Genomic DNA, 18,891 nt, shown 5'->3' on the forward strand with positions numbered 1-18,891 from the left:
GGTCCGGGGGAGGGGCCCTCCGCACCTGCGTCGTGATTCAGCAGATATGAAATGCTGGGGGGCTGCTGTTCTCCAGGGAGGGGGGCTTTCAGGGTTGGGGGCCGCTCCCCCGGCGGTGGCCGCGTTCGCGTGTGGCCTTGCTCCGCCTCCGCGGCGTCTCGCTGCTGCTTTTGAAGGGACCGTTTAACGGAGGTGGGACCCTGCACGGTCAGCTCGGAGGGACGGAGTCCAGGCGCTCTGTCCTGGGCTAGACCTGGCTGACAGAGAGAGGTCAGGCAGGCGGGGTGAGACTCTTCTCCGTCAGGTCTCCTGGTTTCCGGCTGTTTCAGGGACTGCCTGAGTCAAGGGAATACCTTTCTGATTAATAGCCCGTGATTAATTTGCCTGCTGAGAGCTGATGGCTATTGAAATCTGAGTAAACGGTTAGTGTCCGTGATATTTGGAAATAAGTTCCTCCCCACAGTAACTAAGTCTTATGCAAAAAACCAAAAACATTTGCATTTGTTTGGGGTCGTGTGTGTATGTTTTTAGTCCAGCCTGCATTCAGGTAGATTTTTAACTTCTGTTTCTTGCCTTGTGAAAGCCATAGTACTCATCTTCCCTATGCCACCTGTGACTTTAGATTTCTACTATAGTCACTCTTTGGTTCCGTCCTCTTCTCGGCTGAAGAGCCAAAGTCCTGTTTACTTCTTGGGTTGTAGCCTTCCACATCTCTGTTTATGCTTATTACCTATTTCTGGATCTTTTCCAGTTAGCTGTTCTGCTTTTGAATGGGGAAGAGGATCATATCTTTCTCTGCATTTGGGATGTAAACATACCATGGATGTATACACTGGTGTAAGTATGCTTTAGTTTTGTAGTTTCTAACTTCTTGATAATGCTTTGTGTTCTGTTCAGCTCAGTGCATACTGGAAGTAAAATACTTAATGCTTTTATGAAGCTATTTAGTATAGTTCAAGAGTTGTTTTCCTGAGTTTTGATGGCTCAGAATCTAAGATTTTAAAGGGAAAGTCAGGATTGCTTTGGTGTTTTGATTAGTAAAATAAATTACAATAGATGGAAATGAGTAATCACCTTATCAAATGTTTTCATTCCCTACATAATTTAAAAATTCCAAACAAGTCCAAAACCCAAAAATCTTACAGAAATCTTATTATGTTGGTGTTGTCTCGTTAGAATAGAGATAAGGAGATGAACTCTGGCATTTAGCTGTGCAACTAATAGCGCTGCTATCCTGGATTCAGTAAAAATGCATTAATGTTGTCTTTGAGCACTTTGAGGTGGATATTCGTAAATGACAAGTGAGTATTGCTAGGTTAGGGAACAGCTGAGTTGTGACGGTGATTGAACATCAGTGGCTGTGCTACTGATAGAGGGCATAGTGCGTCTCACAGCCGGTTATGGGGTTAGGAGGCTTTTGTGGGAGCTTGGTGAGGGGAATCTTGCTCCAACTGTGATCTAGGCTGTTAAGGAAAAGGAGGCTGTACTGCAGCTGGGGCCTCTTCCTTGCCTTCTTTCCCTTATAATCCTCGGGGTATAGGACTTTCTGCTCCTGCACAGGCACTCCTGCAACTGCTGGCTTCCTAGGGACCCTGCTTACCTGGCATCTCTGCTCTGCAACAGCAGTTTTCACGGAAGAGGGCAAAATATTGTTTTGGCCACCTCCTCTTCTTTTCTCCACACAGAACAGAGTTGTGTGTGTAGCACCCCACTAGCTGTGGGGAAGGGAATGGGACTGAGATGGTACGTGTGGCAGCAGCATAGCAGAGTTGGAACGATTTATTCAAGGCCATGTGCAGGATGGTGTTAGGTTGCAGGACCGCAGTAGTACCGCTACTTAGTGACTTCAGTTTTCTGTACACACAGGCCTGTGATTCAAAAGTGGCAGTGAAGAATCTTTAGATCACCATTGCAATTGGCTGACTTAAACCTTTTAGGCAAAACCTTAATTTTAAGGATAGGGGGAGAGAAAAGATGTAGTCTTTAAACTTAGCCTTTTCAAGCTTGCAGTTTTAGTTTCAGAAACAAAACCGAAAGCGATTGCACCTTTGTTGTTTCGTTGGCTGCATCTGGCCTAAAAGTACAGTACTACTTTATTTTCCCTATGAGTGCACTGTGGAGAAAAGGATTCAGGGAAGAAGTTGCCTCTACAAGTAGACACACTCTACAAGTCAAATGAAAGCTGAAACAGCTACCTGAAACTTAAAAGGGAAAACCAAAGAAATCTCAGATATGTGAATGAATAAATGTTAGTTTCTTTTTAATAAATTGAACTTAAATTTTCAGAATATTTTAAGAATATACTGATCAGCATAGAGAATATATTGATCAACTGGGAGACTTACTGCATAGTTTATGTTGATGGACAGAAAAATCTTAATAATGAAAAATCATCAAAAACACGTGGAAGAGCTCCCTCTCCGTTGTTCACATGATGTTTTGCAATGCGCAGTACGTATTCCCATAGAGACACAAATCTCTAACAGAATAGGAGTCAAGTTTCTGGACCAATCTGGGAGACCACCTCATCTAACTCTGTCACACTGACATCCAGAACTCTTTTGGCTTATGCTGGTGGCAGAAGTGCTATAATACCACAGAAAGCATCACCTGACTCATCTTCCTCCTTTTTAATTGTGTAAGCTTATGGTTTCCTGTTGCTTCCACAAACTTTAGGGACTGATACTTCCAGACATTCAGTGTTATTGTCAGTGTCCAGTCCCTGTATCATAAATTTTTGGCATCAAGTCTTTTTCTGTGTTTTACGGTTGGTGTGCGGTTGAATGTTTTGATAAATTGATCTGTGAGAAATTTAGTTTTACTTCTTAGACAGAACTTCCATACAGATTTCTCTGGCATTTTGTTTCTAACAGTCTTTTCAGTCATAAAGTCCAGAGCTTCAGCTGTCATTTTACAAGGATCCCTACCTGAAGGCATTACTATCTATTGAAAAATGGTCAGTGAAATTCGGATCGATGTTAATGTAAAGAAGGTCTAGTGGAGCTGTAACTGAAAAGCTGTGGAAGATGTTTTTGAAAACTGTTGTTTGAAGGAAAGGCAAAGAAGGGTTGTTTACAAATTATAATTGCCTTTCTTGTTTGGGAAAGTAGGTCTTCTAATGTGTATTGAAGGTTGGTTTCTCTGCACTGTATTGTGTATGCTTGCTCTGATAACTAGGAACACAATGCTATTGATCTTACAGCATGTACCACTCTGCAATCAATTGTTGGGATTGCACTTGATTAATACAATCCTGAACTCAGTTTTTCTGTGTTAACTACTTAGGTAGGTAATCCTCTGTGGTATGCAAGTGCATTGGTTAATGCTTTGACCCTCTGACTTGGTTTGAATAAGCTCATGTTCTGTGTCCCTAATGACCTTTTGCAGTCAGTGTAGTCTTGTATTGAGATCTCTAAGAGAAGCTGAGCATTGGGGTTTTTCCCTCTCTTAAGTGATCAGATTTATCCCAAATCCTTGCTTGCACGGGAAGGATGTTAAGAAATACTGTCTTTCCTGTGGTTCAGAAATTTTTAAAGAACAGCTTTTGTGTCCAGACTTGGTTGAGGTTGTGTTGTTTTGTTTTGTTTTGTTTTCCTTCTATGTGAGGGCTACAAGGTCTTTTCAGAATCCTTTAAGCTTGCAGTGTACTTGAAATGCAGAAGTATATCAAAGGGGGCACAGAATATCATTGCTCTGGCTTAGGTTCAGATCTTCTTTTCTGGAAGGGAAAGTAGATTGTTTCAAAATAACATGATGCATTAGTAGTATTATAGTTTCTAACTAACTGACTGAGTTCAAATGGAGATTTTGAGTTTATATTTTCTGAGCTGCATTTTGTGTCAAAAACTCTTACACCAGTGAAACATTATAATTTGGGAAAACAGAAGAATGAGTCCTATCCAATAAATAGTCAGTTATTCAGATGGAAGATGGTCTGAATATGAATATACTTAAGCTACTTATCTGTTGGTGGTTGGTATCATGGAAGCTAGTAATAACTAAACAGTCGTGAGCTCCTGGTTAGTCTGGTATATGTTTCTGGAGATCAGCGTTCATGATAACTGTCTACTAGATCACGTGAAAGCCCTTTCCTAAAGTATGTGTTTGTGCTTGCTCCATTTGACAGCTTTAGGCTAGCAGCCGATGAAGCTGTGACTGAAATGATTGGTGAGTTTTATTCCCTGAGTTTGTGGCATTGGATTTCTGAGAGGCTGTGTATTACCAGTTGTGCAGTGTCACATGTTAGCACCATGCTTAATCTAGACATAGAGATGTGCTTATGTGTTCAACTTGATTTGCCTTGTCAGTTCTGAACATTAAAATAAAGCTACATTCGTGGTTTATAAACACTCTGCAAAGTAATTGTTAAAGCATATATATTTCCTTTTCTGATTCAGCAAAGCCACACAGGGTTCCGCCCTAATGAGTAATACCATCATGTGGTGTCCTTGCACAGTAATGTGTAATAATTTCAGATGGAAATATAGGGGGCACATACAGCAGGTAAAGGAGTTTATATAAATAAAATCACCATTAATCATCTGGAATAAAATTGTGTGTGGTGAAGAAGGACAGAAAAGCTTTATGCTGCATACCTTGTGAGAAAAGAATGTGTTCTTAATCTTTTAATTAAGTATTAGGTCACCACAAGCAGTTTGTTGCCAGTCTATTTGACTTCTTGGTAGAAAAAAGCTGAAAGATTATTGAGTTTCATTTTGTTAGCTGTGTTTATAACAGTATAAAAAGGAATTTTATTGTGCTTTTCAGAATGTACCTTTAGGTTCTTTATTGGGAAGAGGGGGAGTGAGTAAGTAAATGTAACCCCTAAATCAGGTGTTACTTGGAATTTTGGAAACAAAAATTGATAGAAAAATTGTGGTACTGTAAAATAACTTTGCTCTCAAGGGGCATAATGAACCATGAAGATTTTGGGAGACAGATTTGTGTATTACATGCCTTTGCGATTTGTGAGCTCCTTGTAAACCTAGTTTTGTTATTAATCGAGCTGCTGTACTTCTATGAGTGGTCCTTGGCTGGCAGGGTTCTGTACCAGCAGTTACTCTTACAACTAAGGACGTAACTATTTGAGGTATTGTCTTCTAGATAGTATTCTGAGGAATAGTTTAAAGAAAAATCTTTGAGTAGGAAGATTATTCGTCAAGTTTTACTTGGCCAACTATTTGCATTACCATTTTAATCTGAAGAACTGTCAGACTTTGCGAGGTGGAGGGGCAGATGCATTTCAGGAGCCCCACAGCTGATGAGGAGACTTGCGCATGCACAAATACAAGATGCACTTCCTTTAAGCCAGTGAACTGTTTGTGGAAGAACAATTGCTAGACTCTGATTAGTGTTTTAGCAGGGGGCTAAGGTATTAAAGATATCTGTGGTTACAGGCTTCCTTCTTATTTGTAGAAGGGTGTTTAATACATTATTTCTGATCACTTACCTGGAATCTTTGGATAGCTGTTAAAAAGCTCAGTGTATTCCTAGATCACTGAATGCCTGTGCTTAGTAGTGTAATTTCTTTGCAAATAAAATACAAGTAAAGACAGTAAAAAGCTTGTTGCCTTTAACTAACACTATTGATTTTTTTTTCTTAATTTATATGCAAAGGGAAATCTACCAAATTCAAATGGGGACATAATTGTAATGCTGTTGTGTTCTGTAGTATCTTCTACATGCAGATTTTCAACTGGAAATGCCTTAATGGTATGCCCGTAGATTCTTTAAGCTATATTTATGAGATGCAAGATAAATGAAGGTAGTCAAAGCTGAAGAAGTTGAATGTGGCGTGAATGGCTAGGTGCTCTAAGCTGCTTTTGGAGCTGGGGGTGGACCCTAGAAGTACACATTTGGTTGACAGAATGTCTGTTACATCTGTTTGTGTGACATGATAATATCATCCTTTTCGTACCTGAGCTTCCATGTTGCACGTGGAAGTAGTATGCAGTTCTGAAGGTCTGCCTGTCTCTTGGGATGTTCTGTAATGTTATGATATTGGACTGATGAAGTTCTGCCTTCTCTCCCATCTACCCGGGAGGTGAACACTTGAAATACACTGGTATTTAGTGCAGGGATCTAGCTATATTCTGGATAAATTGATTCTGCCTGGTAGTGTAAAGGGCTTCTCTCTCAGCTTGAAAGGAAAGAGAGAAGTTGTGTATCCATTTTACTACAAGCCTTTGGTCAAGGCGTGGTTCTCCTGTAGTTTGATGTTACTGCAGGAATGTAAATGTGATGCTCCTGTTCTGTTGTTAGGCAGAACTGGATTTATTTGCTGAAGTAAGCTGGTTTGAATCAGACATGGGTTACAAAAGAGGCTGGGACCGATTCTCAGGTTACAGGAGAAAAATCTGATATCTCAGTTGAGGAATTGTCAACCCATAGCCTTTCTGCTTTTCTTTTTTAAAAAAAAAAAAGTAAAAATTTGCTGCTTTGTCACAGTAATGATGGTCCACTGAGATAGATCTCGGTACTGTTAGCAATCCACATTGTTGCTGCCAGTCTGTGAGACGTTTGGAGAGGAAAAGCTGTGGATATCACTGTTGGATGGTTATGGGGAAATCTCATCCAGCAACCTGGTCTAGTCAAGTTATGAGGTAGAACTGAGACTAGATTGCTGAAGCTAAGTCAGATCTGTCAAAATGTCCTGAGGAAATGAAGCTAATGTGTCTCTGAAGGCTGCTGTGGCACATGAAATGAGCTGTTTTCTCTAGAGTTGTTCATTGCTATAAGTGTTTCAGGAGTTGCATTCGTTACTGTAGCTGCTGAAGAAATTTCTAATATGCAAGAAAAAGGTTTATACCGCTGAGTGCGACTGGATATATAGTGTGCAACAAAATTGCAGACTTAAATGACTTTGAAGTAGTAAGTTACAAAGTTTGGACTAAATCCAGTTTTGTATTATCAATCCAGAAGAACATCCTTAAAGCTCTCATAGTCAGATGAAAAGCTGAATAGGAGTGATTTGATAGGGAAAACTGGGGGGACAAAGATATTGGTCCAAACTTGAGAGAATACAGTGAGATTCCTGGGGTAGCTGTGGATTTGGGATTCAGGAAATACAGGTTCTGCTCTGGCTTTGTTGCTGGCTGAGCTGGACAACTGGGCAAACAAAGAGTTTTGTGCTCTGTTCCTTGCACGTGCAGAAGAGGGATAGTTTTACTGCTGGTTAAGTTCCTTGCCATTTGTTTCAAAGTCTTGTTTAAGAACTACGTGGTGCCGAGGGTATAAGGGAATTTTAGCAAAACTGCTTTCTGCTCAGGGGAAGGGTAATGAATGAAAAGCGTGTGTGCAAGAGTGTTCAATCCTGGCTGTATGAATATCCTATAGCCTTCTAGATTCTGTTGGAAAGTGGTGTCTTTCTGTGGCTATGATTTCTTTTCCATTCCGCTTGAGCATGAAACTAGTTCAGTCTTCCTAAACTCTTATTATTGGGAGGCTTGTAATTGTGTGTGTGTCTGTCACACCCAGTACCTTACAAGTTTCTGGATTTTGCTGTGAGCATTCATGATAGACTTCCAGACTACACTAGTCCTTAAACTCATCTGCTCCAAACATTGACTACAAATGTAGGATTGCAGTGCTGGGAGGGCAAACTGAATTGAAACTTACACAGAGAGGAAGCGGACCTTTTCGTTATTATTTTTTGTTTTAAGTGAGGAAATGTGAATCTTGAAACTAATTTTATATTGAAACAATTGGAATTCAGGTAGGTGGGTGCAGAGCTTATTTTATGATGCTTAGGGATCTACTGAGTATCTTGTCTGAATGTAGCTGATGACTGCTACATACCACAGAGGGAGGAATGGCACTACGGTACGGAAAGACTTTCTGAAGCAGTATGTGAAGGTGGATGTAGCAACTGGAGCATCCTTGAAAGCTGCATCTCCAGGATTAGGTGGTTGCTCTGCTTTCCTTCTTAGAGGGTAAGGATTGTCTGCGTGTTTGTGTATCTTCACTGCTTGTAACCCCAGCTGTGGCAGTTGCACACGTAGAATGAACCTTGTTTAACACATGCACTGACTCTCTCTTTGGTTTTTCCCTGTTGCTTGTGCCTTCCGTTCCTATGTTTTTCAGTCCATTGTTGGACTATAGGCTGAACCATATTTCCATTTAAGTAGTCCTAAACAGAGGGGCCTTTGCTGTTTGAGAACTCCAAAATCAAGAGATGGCAAGGAAAATATTTCTGCTCAGGACTGGAGTGTGCTGCCTTCAGGTGTTGCAGGCAACTGAAGTTTTGTAAAATACAATAAAGCAAGCAGCTCATTTACTTATGTTCAGGTTTTGTAATATATCCACTATAGCTGAAGGCAACCTCAAATTAACTGCTCTGCTCAGAGATAAATTTCTACAATAGACAAGCTCACTGAAGACAAGTTAAGCTCCTGTGTTCCAAAGGAATTGAATTTGTTGCTGTTTTCATATGTCAGAGTTGTTGGTTTTTTTTGATAGCCAGTAATGATACTTCTGTTCCTGTGTGTTTTTAAAGAGCAGAACTTAATCTTTGCTGCCAGCTCCAGTCTTAAGTTAACAAGCTTTTTCAAGAAATAGTTTAGGTGTAAGTATTCACTTTAAAACTGTTTCCTGCTCTTTATGCTCCGTTATGTACTAGTTCCACATTTAAATTAGATGAGCAAGTTCCACTTGTTTTAAATGTGACTTCTGGTAGTGGAATTTAATTCCATGTTGCCTACTGATAGTATTTCCCATTTAGATTATCTTTTGACTGCAGATATTTGGTCCTGTTTGAACTGGGTGGAAAAACATGAGAGCAGGCTTAGCTGGTACTGTATCTAGAGATGAAACAAGATTCATTCTTATTTAGGCACTACTGAATTGGGACTATATTTTTGTTTGCTTGATTCACTTTTTAATATTTCAATTTGATTAATTTATTCTGCTGAGTTAGTCTGGGAAGGAGTGTCCCTACTGAGACCTCAGCTCAGTGAACATATGAAAATAGCTGAAGGGAATGTTCACCTTGAAGAGTGATGAGGTTTTTTTCTTCCTTGTTTGTTAGTTTTATCCTTCAGTGCAGCAAAACCTGGAATCTTTTCAGATGTGTATTTCTGTCTATGCTTATTTTCTTGTCTCAGTCTTGATAAGAAGGGTTGGATGAAAGCAGATACCTGTTAGCTTAGTAAGCATGGCACACAAATTAAGGACAAAATGAGCTAGCATTGAGAGCTGAAACTGCATCAGTAACATGTTGAGGGGTGGAAGAAGATGCATAAAAAACAAAGAAAGTTGAGTAAGTGTATGAAGAATGTCACGTCTGACTCACCTAGGATAGAATTCACAAAGGCAAACCAAGCTTATGAAGTATGTTTTGAAAATCAGGAAGGTTTGAAGTGGTGTGAGTTTTACGTTGTCACTTCGCAGGAGTGTGTTTTGGTGAGCACACTTTTCCATGTATGCTGTGATCAGCTCTTAGGTGCTTCAGTAGCAGGAATTTTTTAGAACTGCTGCTTTCATATATGTATATATCAAAGTTGATATTTGGTGAAAGAGTAACCTATGGTGAATAGGTGTGTTTCCTAGAAAACAGGCAACACTGAGATTAAACTGAAAGAGGATAGATTTATATTGGACATAGAGAAGAAATTTTTTTATTATAGGGGTGGTGAGACACTGGGGTTGCCCAGAGAAGTTGTGGATGTCCCATCATTGGAAGTGTTCAAAGCCAGGCTGGATGGGATTTTGAGCAACTTGATCTAGTGAAAGGTGTCCCTGCCTGTGGTGGGGGGTGGGTCGACTAGATGATCTTTGAAGGTCCATTCGAACCCTAACCACTCCATGATTGGTAGCTTGTAAAATAAGTGAATTTGAAGGGAACTTGTATTCTCAGAATGTGGCTCTTTTAGTTGAGATAAATGAGATATGTTAGTGGAAAACAGGGATGTCAGATGACTGGAAAAGTTCAACAGTTTTAACCACATTATGGGAGAGATCCTGTAGGGAGTGGGAGAAGGCAGCTTGTGGTCTTATGTGTGTTTAAACTGCTTGGACAATCAGGATTTGGAGCAGTGGCTCCCATGCCGAGTTCAGGGTTTTAGCCTGCTTGCTGCAGGGCTATCATGGACAAACTGTGTGATACATACAAGGTATATGCCTTAAACACACTGTTCTGCACAGAACGGGTTTGTATGACTTAAACAGACTGTTCTGCACAGAAGGGGCTGTGGTGGTAGGTAGCAAACTCTGTGCAGATGGGCCAATGCTGTCTCTCCAGCTCCCTGGCTCCCTAGGAGGCTCAGGATGCACGTGTCCACAAGTGGACACACTGCAGTCATGGCAGTTAGAGGGGCAAACCAACCCTCAGGACTCCCTGTGCCCCCCAGACCCACATCGAGAACTTTGCAGAGGAGGTGGTGTGCATGCTTTGCATAACTCCACCTGATGGGAGGGCAGCTCTGCCCAAGGGGAACCCTCCTTCCAGACCCTTGCAACCAAAACCATGAAAGACACCAGATCAAGCAGCCATGTGCCAGGCCATCACCCAGGACCAGCAGTTAGACAGACTGAGAATAAGTCATCACTGGAACCCCCCTTTCGCATCATCTTTATCTCTTCTATTTCTTCTCTATTTCTTTCCTTCCTCCTTTCCTTTCTTCTCCTTATTCTTCTCCAATTCTCGGAGAACATATGGTTAGAGCATAGACACATATATATATATTTAAAGTTATATTCTCAATCCCATTTATGATACAAGAATTACTGGATATATATAGTTAAAGTTACACTTTCGATCACATTTGATATAAGAATTATTGGAGAGAGAGAGATATATATATATATCTGAGTTATATTCCTGTTCACATTCGTGATATAAGAATTGTTGGAAAGGTTTATTCTGTTTGGTGTTCGCACAATATAAGGTTTGGACTTGGATTAGCTACAGTATACCCTTTACCTCACAACCACTCCTTTGATGCAGTCAATAATGTATTCAACTGGATTTTCTTAGTCGCTTGGCATTAGGGTTCTCAGATTCCCCTGTGGGCACCACTTTTGCCCACAGGGGAATCCGAGAACCTTCTTGCAACCCATCTTGGGGCCCAGGGTTGCTGTTTCAGGTTGTAACATTTAATTGGTGTAGTAGGCAGGACGCCATCCCCGACCACCACCCTCCCCTCAGCTTTCCGGCAAAAGTGACTGCCAAAGGCAGCCCGGACATCAGTGGAGATTTCCCTGAGGGTAAAAGGGAGTTACTCCCAGGAAGAAGGGACTTCTTGCCCTTGGAGGGCTGAGGAAAATGGCCTTACAGGGAGGACTGGGGCAGATGTTTCCCCGCTCTTAGAGAAATTGTAATCATGCAGCACTTGTCCTCCACTGCCAGTGGTGACCTGGGCTCAGCGCAACTGGCACGATCCACAAGTGGTGACAGACCAAATAACACTGTTAACTAACAAATGGAGCTTCAAATGTGGTAAAGGGAAAGCTGTGGTTTGTGCCATGTTAGGAGCTGCCCTTATGGCAGCTCAAGAGGAAAAGCAACCTGGTCAGGGAGTGGGAAAGGGAGTGATTCAGTCCCTGCGAAACTTGGTAAAGACAACATAGGAACAAATAAAGACTGAGACTGAGAGCCTCAGGGAACTCTTAGCGAAGGAAAGGGAAAACACAAAGAGATTAGAGGCATTTTTGGAGAGGGCAGCAAGGAGAGAACAGGAGGCTCTCTCCTGGTCACTGAGGATCTTAGATAAATGGTATAGTGGCATGTCAGAGGGGGGAAATGCTTCAAAGAGGAGGAGGTAGCTTTGCAACCTCTAACAAAAACGGAGCTAATAGATGGTGGAGATGGTGTAGAGCCAGAGGTTACAGTTTGCACCATCCCTTACTTCCCTACGGAGTTGTCTGAAGTCTCAGGATGAGATGCTAGGCAGCTTTATGCAATGAAGGTATTGGAAAAGGCCACCTTGAAAGTTCAGTGTTAAATTTTACCTGGTAGAATTAGTGCTTGCTTTAGAGCATGTACATAGTCTTGAAATCTTTAGTAAGGAGTAAGTTGATCACAAAAACAGGTTAGTCTTTCAGTGGAACAGTATGGCACCTCTTATTCAAGAAGGGTTACATTGAAATATTAGCTTTCTTCTGGAGTGTTAGGATTAACTAGAAAAGTTAATGCATGTACCTGGCTCTGGCTAGTGCTAAGGCTAATGTTAAAGATTTTACTTGTTCATAGTAGTATGAAGTCTTGTGCTAATTAAGCTGAAGTAGCTAAATTTGTTTATAGTTACTAGATGCTTTCCATCTCTTTTAAATTCTCAGAAGTGGTGGGTATTTGCTATCCAAACTTCGCATACAGGAAAATAGTATTTGAAAGCAGTTGCTCTGCTCATCAGATTTGGGACTTGTTTCATTACTGCATTGTGAGATTATTGTAACCCTCATTGGTGGTACAAGTGCTGGATTATCTTTTCTCACTTTTTTCCTAGAATGCAGGAGTTGCACAGCATATTTATGTTTTCTGCTATGGCTTATCATGCAAATGTCTGTCTTGCTTCTGTTGTACCTCAAGGAGGGGAAGATGGTCCTTCTGTTTCTGGTTTACAACCCTTTTCTTGGTAATGTAGCTTCTGGGTTAGTGAAGCTGATCTTCAGAAGAAAAAAAAGATGTAAACCCGTACATTTTTTTCCTCTGCTTTTCTGTTTAGGTGATGTTTAAATAACTTAGGTAACAATCACTAGTAGGAACTACACTCTAAAATCCACATCTGTTCCTGGAGTTGATGGAACCTGAGCTATCCTTGTTTGCTGAGTTTGGAAATCAGGCCAGCCTTAGATGTTGGTTGCAGATGGCTTTCTCTTGTGACAGGACTCTTTTTTGGAGAGAGTCCATTTTTAAAAGGTCACCCATTTGCTGCAACAGTTACATGTGAATTTAGAGTAGGTGCATCTTCTGTACTCTTGTTTGGCACATCAGTCTCTGGCCAGAGGAAAAGTTTGCACTGATCTGCCTTGACCATGGGGCTGTCTATAACTAGTATTCAGTTTTCTTATGCTCTTGCCTGTGGAAGTTGTAGTTCTAGAGGCTTGTGTGGTGTATAAGCTTCAACTTCATTGGAAACTTGTATGGTTGGTAATTGGTTTGGTGACTGAAAACCTGGTACATTAGTGTACTGCATTTCCTCAAACATTGTAGGGTTTTCCCTTGTTTCTGAGTGAAATGTGTGGCAAGTTACCTTATGTCCCAAATACACAGTCAAGATCCTAAAGGAGGAATAGAGCTGTCCATTATCAGTTAAGAGCCTTAAATCCTTAACCAGCACAAACAGTACATGCTTTTACCAAGTGCCGTGTCTTTAATGAACAAAGTGGGACATGACATGAAGACAGCTGTGTAACTACAGGTGTCTAATATTGGTGCGGTGAATCTGTAGGGAGCAACAGAGTGAGAGATGCCGTGTTTCTCCAGGAGTCTGTGAAAGAGCTGTCTTCTGCTTTAACTTCCTGTTGATTTATGTGAACTGAGGCAGAAGGTCTGATTGCCCACAGTGTCACACGAAGCAATGGCACAGTTTGAAGAATCAATTTCTCCTGATGTTTGTCACTGCTAGGGAGATGCTATCCAACATCTGCATATAAGCCCTGTAATCGATGTTATTCCCATCACTAAAGAGTGTTGTCTTGTAATCCAATAATGTGGTCTGCACACAGACCTACTCTTCCAGGGCTTTTTTTTCCTGTCCTTCCTACTCATGTCTTCTGAAGTTGTTTTTTTTTTTAAGTGTCACTTTGCTGGTTCCTATCCCTCTACCCTTCAATCATTGCACTGGAAATAGCAGACTAAGTTATTTTGATGTTACAGGCTTGTCGTTCAAAATCTATCTCTCTTACAGCAGTTGCTTGGATTGTTGATCCATGGGGTGTGTGTGGAGCAAAGATATCACTTCCTCCATTTACCCCTGTTGTTTGTGTAATCCCTGCTCTACATTTGATTAAATGTAAAGTGACCACTTGTCCTTGTATCCCATGAGATGAAGACATGTCATTAGATTTGTTTTAGCCAGTGGCCATTGAAAATTGAATGGAAACTCCATACCTGTATTTGCATTAAGGAGTGTCTGGTTTGTTCTTGTTGATCTTAAAATAGACCAAGAACCTTAATGTACCTTGTCTTCTGCATTGCAGTAGCACTTAAAAAGAATTATTGTAGATACACTTTTTTATCTGTTAAGACTAGTGAAAGTTATGCTTTTTTCCTTTTTTTATCCTTTTTTTTTCTTCTAAAGGGCATGTGGTTGCAATATGGCAAATCTAGTTTTACAATAACTTTATCCAAAGAACTGTTATCAGTGGCTCAACATGATCATGCTTAGTGAAGGAGTACCTCCATGCACCTGACTGCTCATTGTTTGCAGAATTGTTAGAGGTAAAAAGTGGAAGTGTTTGGTGCAGATTTTTGGGGTGATGTCATCTGTTTGGAGACTGCATAAATGAAAATGGAATCTCTTTTGTACTGTAGTAAACTTCTGTGATCAGTTTTTTCCTGTCAATCTACATAAGAGATGTCAATTGCATAGCAATGATTGAACGCATAAGTGGGAAGCTTTGATATGAGAATCTTAAGTTTTGTTTTATCTTTGCAACAGGCACTGTCTACTTCTATTTGTTATATATGAGGCTGTGTACAGAATCCTGATGTTGGTTATAGCCTTTCACTTGCACTGAAGCAAGTTGTTATACTGAAAATTTAGACCACTGTTTAAATCTGGAATACCTGTGAAACATTAGAAATCAATTACTTGAATCAAACTGGTTTTCACTGTTTCTCAGTGTAAAATCAGTAGCAGTTCATGAATGTGAAATGGGTGGAAAAAATTACCTTTTCTTTTTGAAGTCTTTTTGTAGATTTCAGAGTGAATGGATGCATCATCAGTTCTGTGTACTTAGGCTACACAGTGTGTATTAGCAGACAGAATGGAAGCTGCTAGATCAGCTCTCCTCTAAGAATCAAATCAAAATCATGCTGATTTGATTATGATTGATAACTTTGAGGCATTTTGGTTTCCTCCTGTGATGGTTTTACCCTTGTCTGGGAGCCAACTCCGCACAGCCACTCTCTCACCCTCCTTCCTCCTGGGGATGGGGGAGAGAATGAAAGGGGTAAAGGGAAAAAAGGCTTGTGCGTTCAGATAAGAATAATTTAATAACTAAACTACAATAATATTGAAAATAATGATGGTAATAATAGTAGTATAGACAAAGAAGTGATATACAGTGATACTGCTTACCACCCGATGACCAAGGCTCAGCTTAATCCCAGCTAACAATCCCGGAGTTGTGAGAGTCCCAAAACTGCATTCCCAGAACAGAGATAAGCGATTGAGTGTCTCAGATGGAGAGCTGATGGAGGGAGGGAGACAACGCTAGGAGAGGGACCACGTGGGGTGAGGTGACCAAGAGCGAGAGAGCTGACCCAGAGCAAGAGAGCAAACTTCCAGGGAGCCCTCACCTACATACTGGGCATGACGTGCATGATATGCAATAGACTATTGGCCACTTTGGATCTCATTCCTAACCTTAGGATCAAATCCTAGGCTAGTAATCGGGATATGCTCCCTCTCAGCTTCTCCTGCCCCTGCAGACACTGGCGCACCAGAGACGCTGAAAAGTCCATGGCTGTCCTGGCAGCAGCTGTAAACATCACTGTTATCAGCTTTCTTCTCAGCACAAATCCAAAACACAGCCTCTCACTAGCTACTGTGAAGAACGTTAACTCTGTTGCAGCTGAAACCAGGACACCTCCAACCCATAATAAGTATGTTTCTCATTTATCTGAATCTTCGGTGGGAGTTACTTCAGAGAACTCGTATGGTCTGGAATCTGGACATACTTACAGCCCAAAATCATAGACTCATAGAATGGTTTGGGTTGGAAGGGACAGTAACAATCATCTAGTTCCAACCCACCTGCCATGGCCAGGGATAACTTCCACTAGACCAGGTTGCTCAAAGCCTCATCCAGCCTGGCCTTGAACACCTCCAGGGATGGGACATCCACAGCTTCTCTGGGTAACCTCTTCCAGTGTGTCACCACTTTCACAATAAATTTTTTTTTCCTAATAGATAATCTAAATCTACCCTCTTTCAGCTTAAAACCCTTCCTCCTCGTCCTGTTGCTACACTCCCTACTAAAGAGTGCCTCCCCATCTCTCCCACAGGCCTCCATTAAGTACCAGGAGGCTGCTATTAGGTCTCCCCAGAGCCTTTTGCTCTCCACGCTGAACAACCCCAACACTCTCAGCGTGTCCTTGAATAGGAGGTGCTCCAGCCCTCTGATCATTTTTGTGGCCCTCCTCTGGAGCCACTCCAACAACTTGACATCCTTCTTGCATTGGGGGGCCCAGAACTGTATGCAATATTCCAGGTGGGGTCTCAATGAGAGCAGAGAGCAGAGTAGAGGGGCAGAATCACCTCACTCCACCTGCTAGCCATGCTTCTCTTGATGCAGCCCAGGTTCTGCTTGGCCTTCTGGGCCGCGATTGCACATTGCTGGCTCGTGTTCGGGTTTTCATCTGCTAACACCTCCAAATCCTTCTCAGTGCTGCTCTCAAGCCATTCTCCTCCCATTTCTCCTTGGGATTGCCTCGACCCATGTGCAGGACCTTATACTTGGCTTTGTTGAATTTCACGAGGTTGGCATGGGCCCACCTCTCGTGTCCAGGGCCCTCTGGATGGCATCCCTTCCCTCTAGCATGTTGACCACACCACGCCGCTTGATGGTTGTCAAACTTGCTGAGGGTGCACTTGATCCCACTGTCCATATCTCTGACAAAGATGTTAAATAGCACGGGTCCCAGCACAGATCCCTAAGGAATGCCACTTGTCACCCGTCTCCATTCGGACATTGAGCCAATGTCCACAACTCATTGAGTGCAACCATCCAGCCAATTCCTTATCCAGTGGGTGGTCCATCCATCAAATCCTATTTTTCCAATTTGGCCACCAGGGTGTTGTGCGGGACAGCGTCAAATGCTTTGCACAAGTCCAAGTAGATGATGTCAGTTGCTCTTCCTTTGTCCACTGATGCTGTAACTCCCTTGTAAAAGGCCACCGGATTTGTCAGGCACGATTTGCCCTTAGTGAAGCCGTGCTGGTTACCAGTCAAATCTCCTTCATTTTCCATGTGCCTTAGGAGAGCCTTCAGGAGGATCTGCTCCATGATCTTGCCAGGCACAGCAGTGAGACTGACTGGCCTGTAGTTCCCTGGGTCTTCTTTTTTACCCTTTTTGAAAATGGGGGTTATGTTTCCCCTTTTCCAGTCCATGGGAACGTCACCAGACTGCCATGACCTTTTAAATATAATGGTTGGCAACTTCCTCTACCAGTTCCCTCAGGACCCGTGGATGGATCTTGTCAGGTCCCATGGACTTGTGCACCTTCAGATTCTTTAGATGATCTCAAACCTGATCTTCACATACTGGGTGGGTGGATCTTTCTCCTCACAGTTCTTACCTTCACTTTCTGCAATTTGGGTGGTGCTGCCAGAGCCCTTGTCGGTGAAGACCGAGGCAAAGTAGTCATTGAGCACCTCAGCCTTCTCTGTATCCATAGTGGCCAGGTCTCCAGTTTCCTTTTGGAGAGGGCCCACATCTTCCCTAGTCTTCCTTCTATGGCCGATGTCCTTATTGAAGTTCTTCTTGCTCCCCTTTATGTCCCTGGCTAGATTGAATTCCGTCTGGGCTTTACCTTTCCTAACCTGGTCCCTGGCTGCTTGGACAGCCTCTTTGTATGCCTCCCAGCTAACTCATTCTTGCTTCCACTCCCTATATATTTTTTTTTTTGTTTAGTGCTGGAGTAAGTCCAGGAGCTCCTTGTTCATTCACTGAGGCCTCCTGGCATCCTTGCCTGCCTTCCTCTTTCTGGGGATGCACTGCTCCTGTGCTTGCAGGAGGTGGCCTTTGAATATTGACCGAGTTTCTTGGGCCCCTCTTCCCTCCAGGGCTTTGTCCCATGACACTCTGCCAAGCAGGTCCCTGAAGAAGTCAAAGTCCGCTCCCTTGAAGTCCAGAGTAGTGAGCTTGCTGTGCACCCTCTTTGAGCTCTTAAGGATCTTGAACTCAACCATTTGATGGTCACTGCAGCTGAGGCTGCCCTTGAGCTTCACATTACTCACCAGCCCCTCCTTGTTGGTAAGGACAAGGTCCAGCATAGCGCCTTTTCTCATCGGTTCCTGTAACACTTGGATAAGGAAGTTGTTATCAGTGCATTCCAGGAACCTCTTCAATTGCTTGTGCCCTGATGTGTTGTCCTGCCAGCAGATATTGGGGTGGTTGAAGTCCCCCATGAGGACCATAGCTGGCAAATGCCAAGCTGTTTCTATCTGTTTACAGAGGGCCTCATCCACTTGGTCTTCCTGGTCAGGGGGCCTGCAGCAGACCCCCGCTACAACATCTCCTTCCCCTGCCTTTCCTTTAACCCTGCGCCATAAGCTCTCTGGCAGCTCCTCATCCATCCCCAGGTGGAGCTCCATACACTCCAGCTGATCTCTGACATAGAGGGCAACACCCCCTCCCTTTATCCCCTGCCTATCTTTCCTGAAGAGCTTATGCCCATCTATTCCTACGCTCCAGTCATGAGAACCATAATATAAATATAATACTAAAAATCACACCTTCAAATGTTGGGATAACCCTCCTGAATTAAAACCCCCACTTACCAAGCATGAGTAGTAAATTCAAAGAACACTGTGTTTTTAAATCAAAGTGAGAAAAGAACTAACCAATTGTAATTAAGAAGAGAGAAAAACTGACCCATTAGTTAGAAGGATGTGTCACTAACATTTTTAACTGTATATATACTCAGTATTACTGAAAATGGGTGTGCTAGCTTTGTGCAATTACCACCTAGCACCGTCTCTGCGCAGACATGAAGTAAACAATAG

The 18,891-nt window shown here is 42.2% G+C and overlaps 1 pseudogene; it reads right to left on the reverse strand.

Annotated features, from left to right (window-relative positions):
• Positions 1–25: 25 nt before the first annotated feature.
• LOC104471907 lies at positions 26–18,462 on the reverse strand (annotated as a pseudogene).
• Between the last annotated feature and the right edge of the window lie 429 nt (positions 18,463–18,891).

This window comes from Pterocles gutturalis, unplaced genomic scaffold (genome assembly GCF_000699245.1).
Source record: "Pterocles gutturalis isolate BGI_N339 unplaced genomic scaffold, ASM69924v1 scaffold9806, whole genome shotgun sequence".
Lineage (NCBI taxonomy): Eukaryota > Metazoa > Chordata > Aves > Pterocliformes > Pteroclidae > Pterocles > Pterocles gutturalis.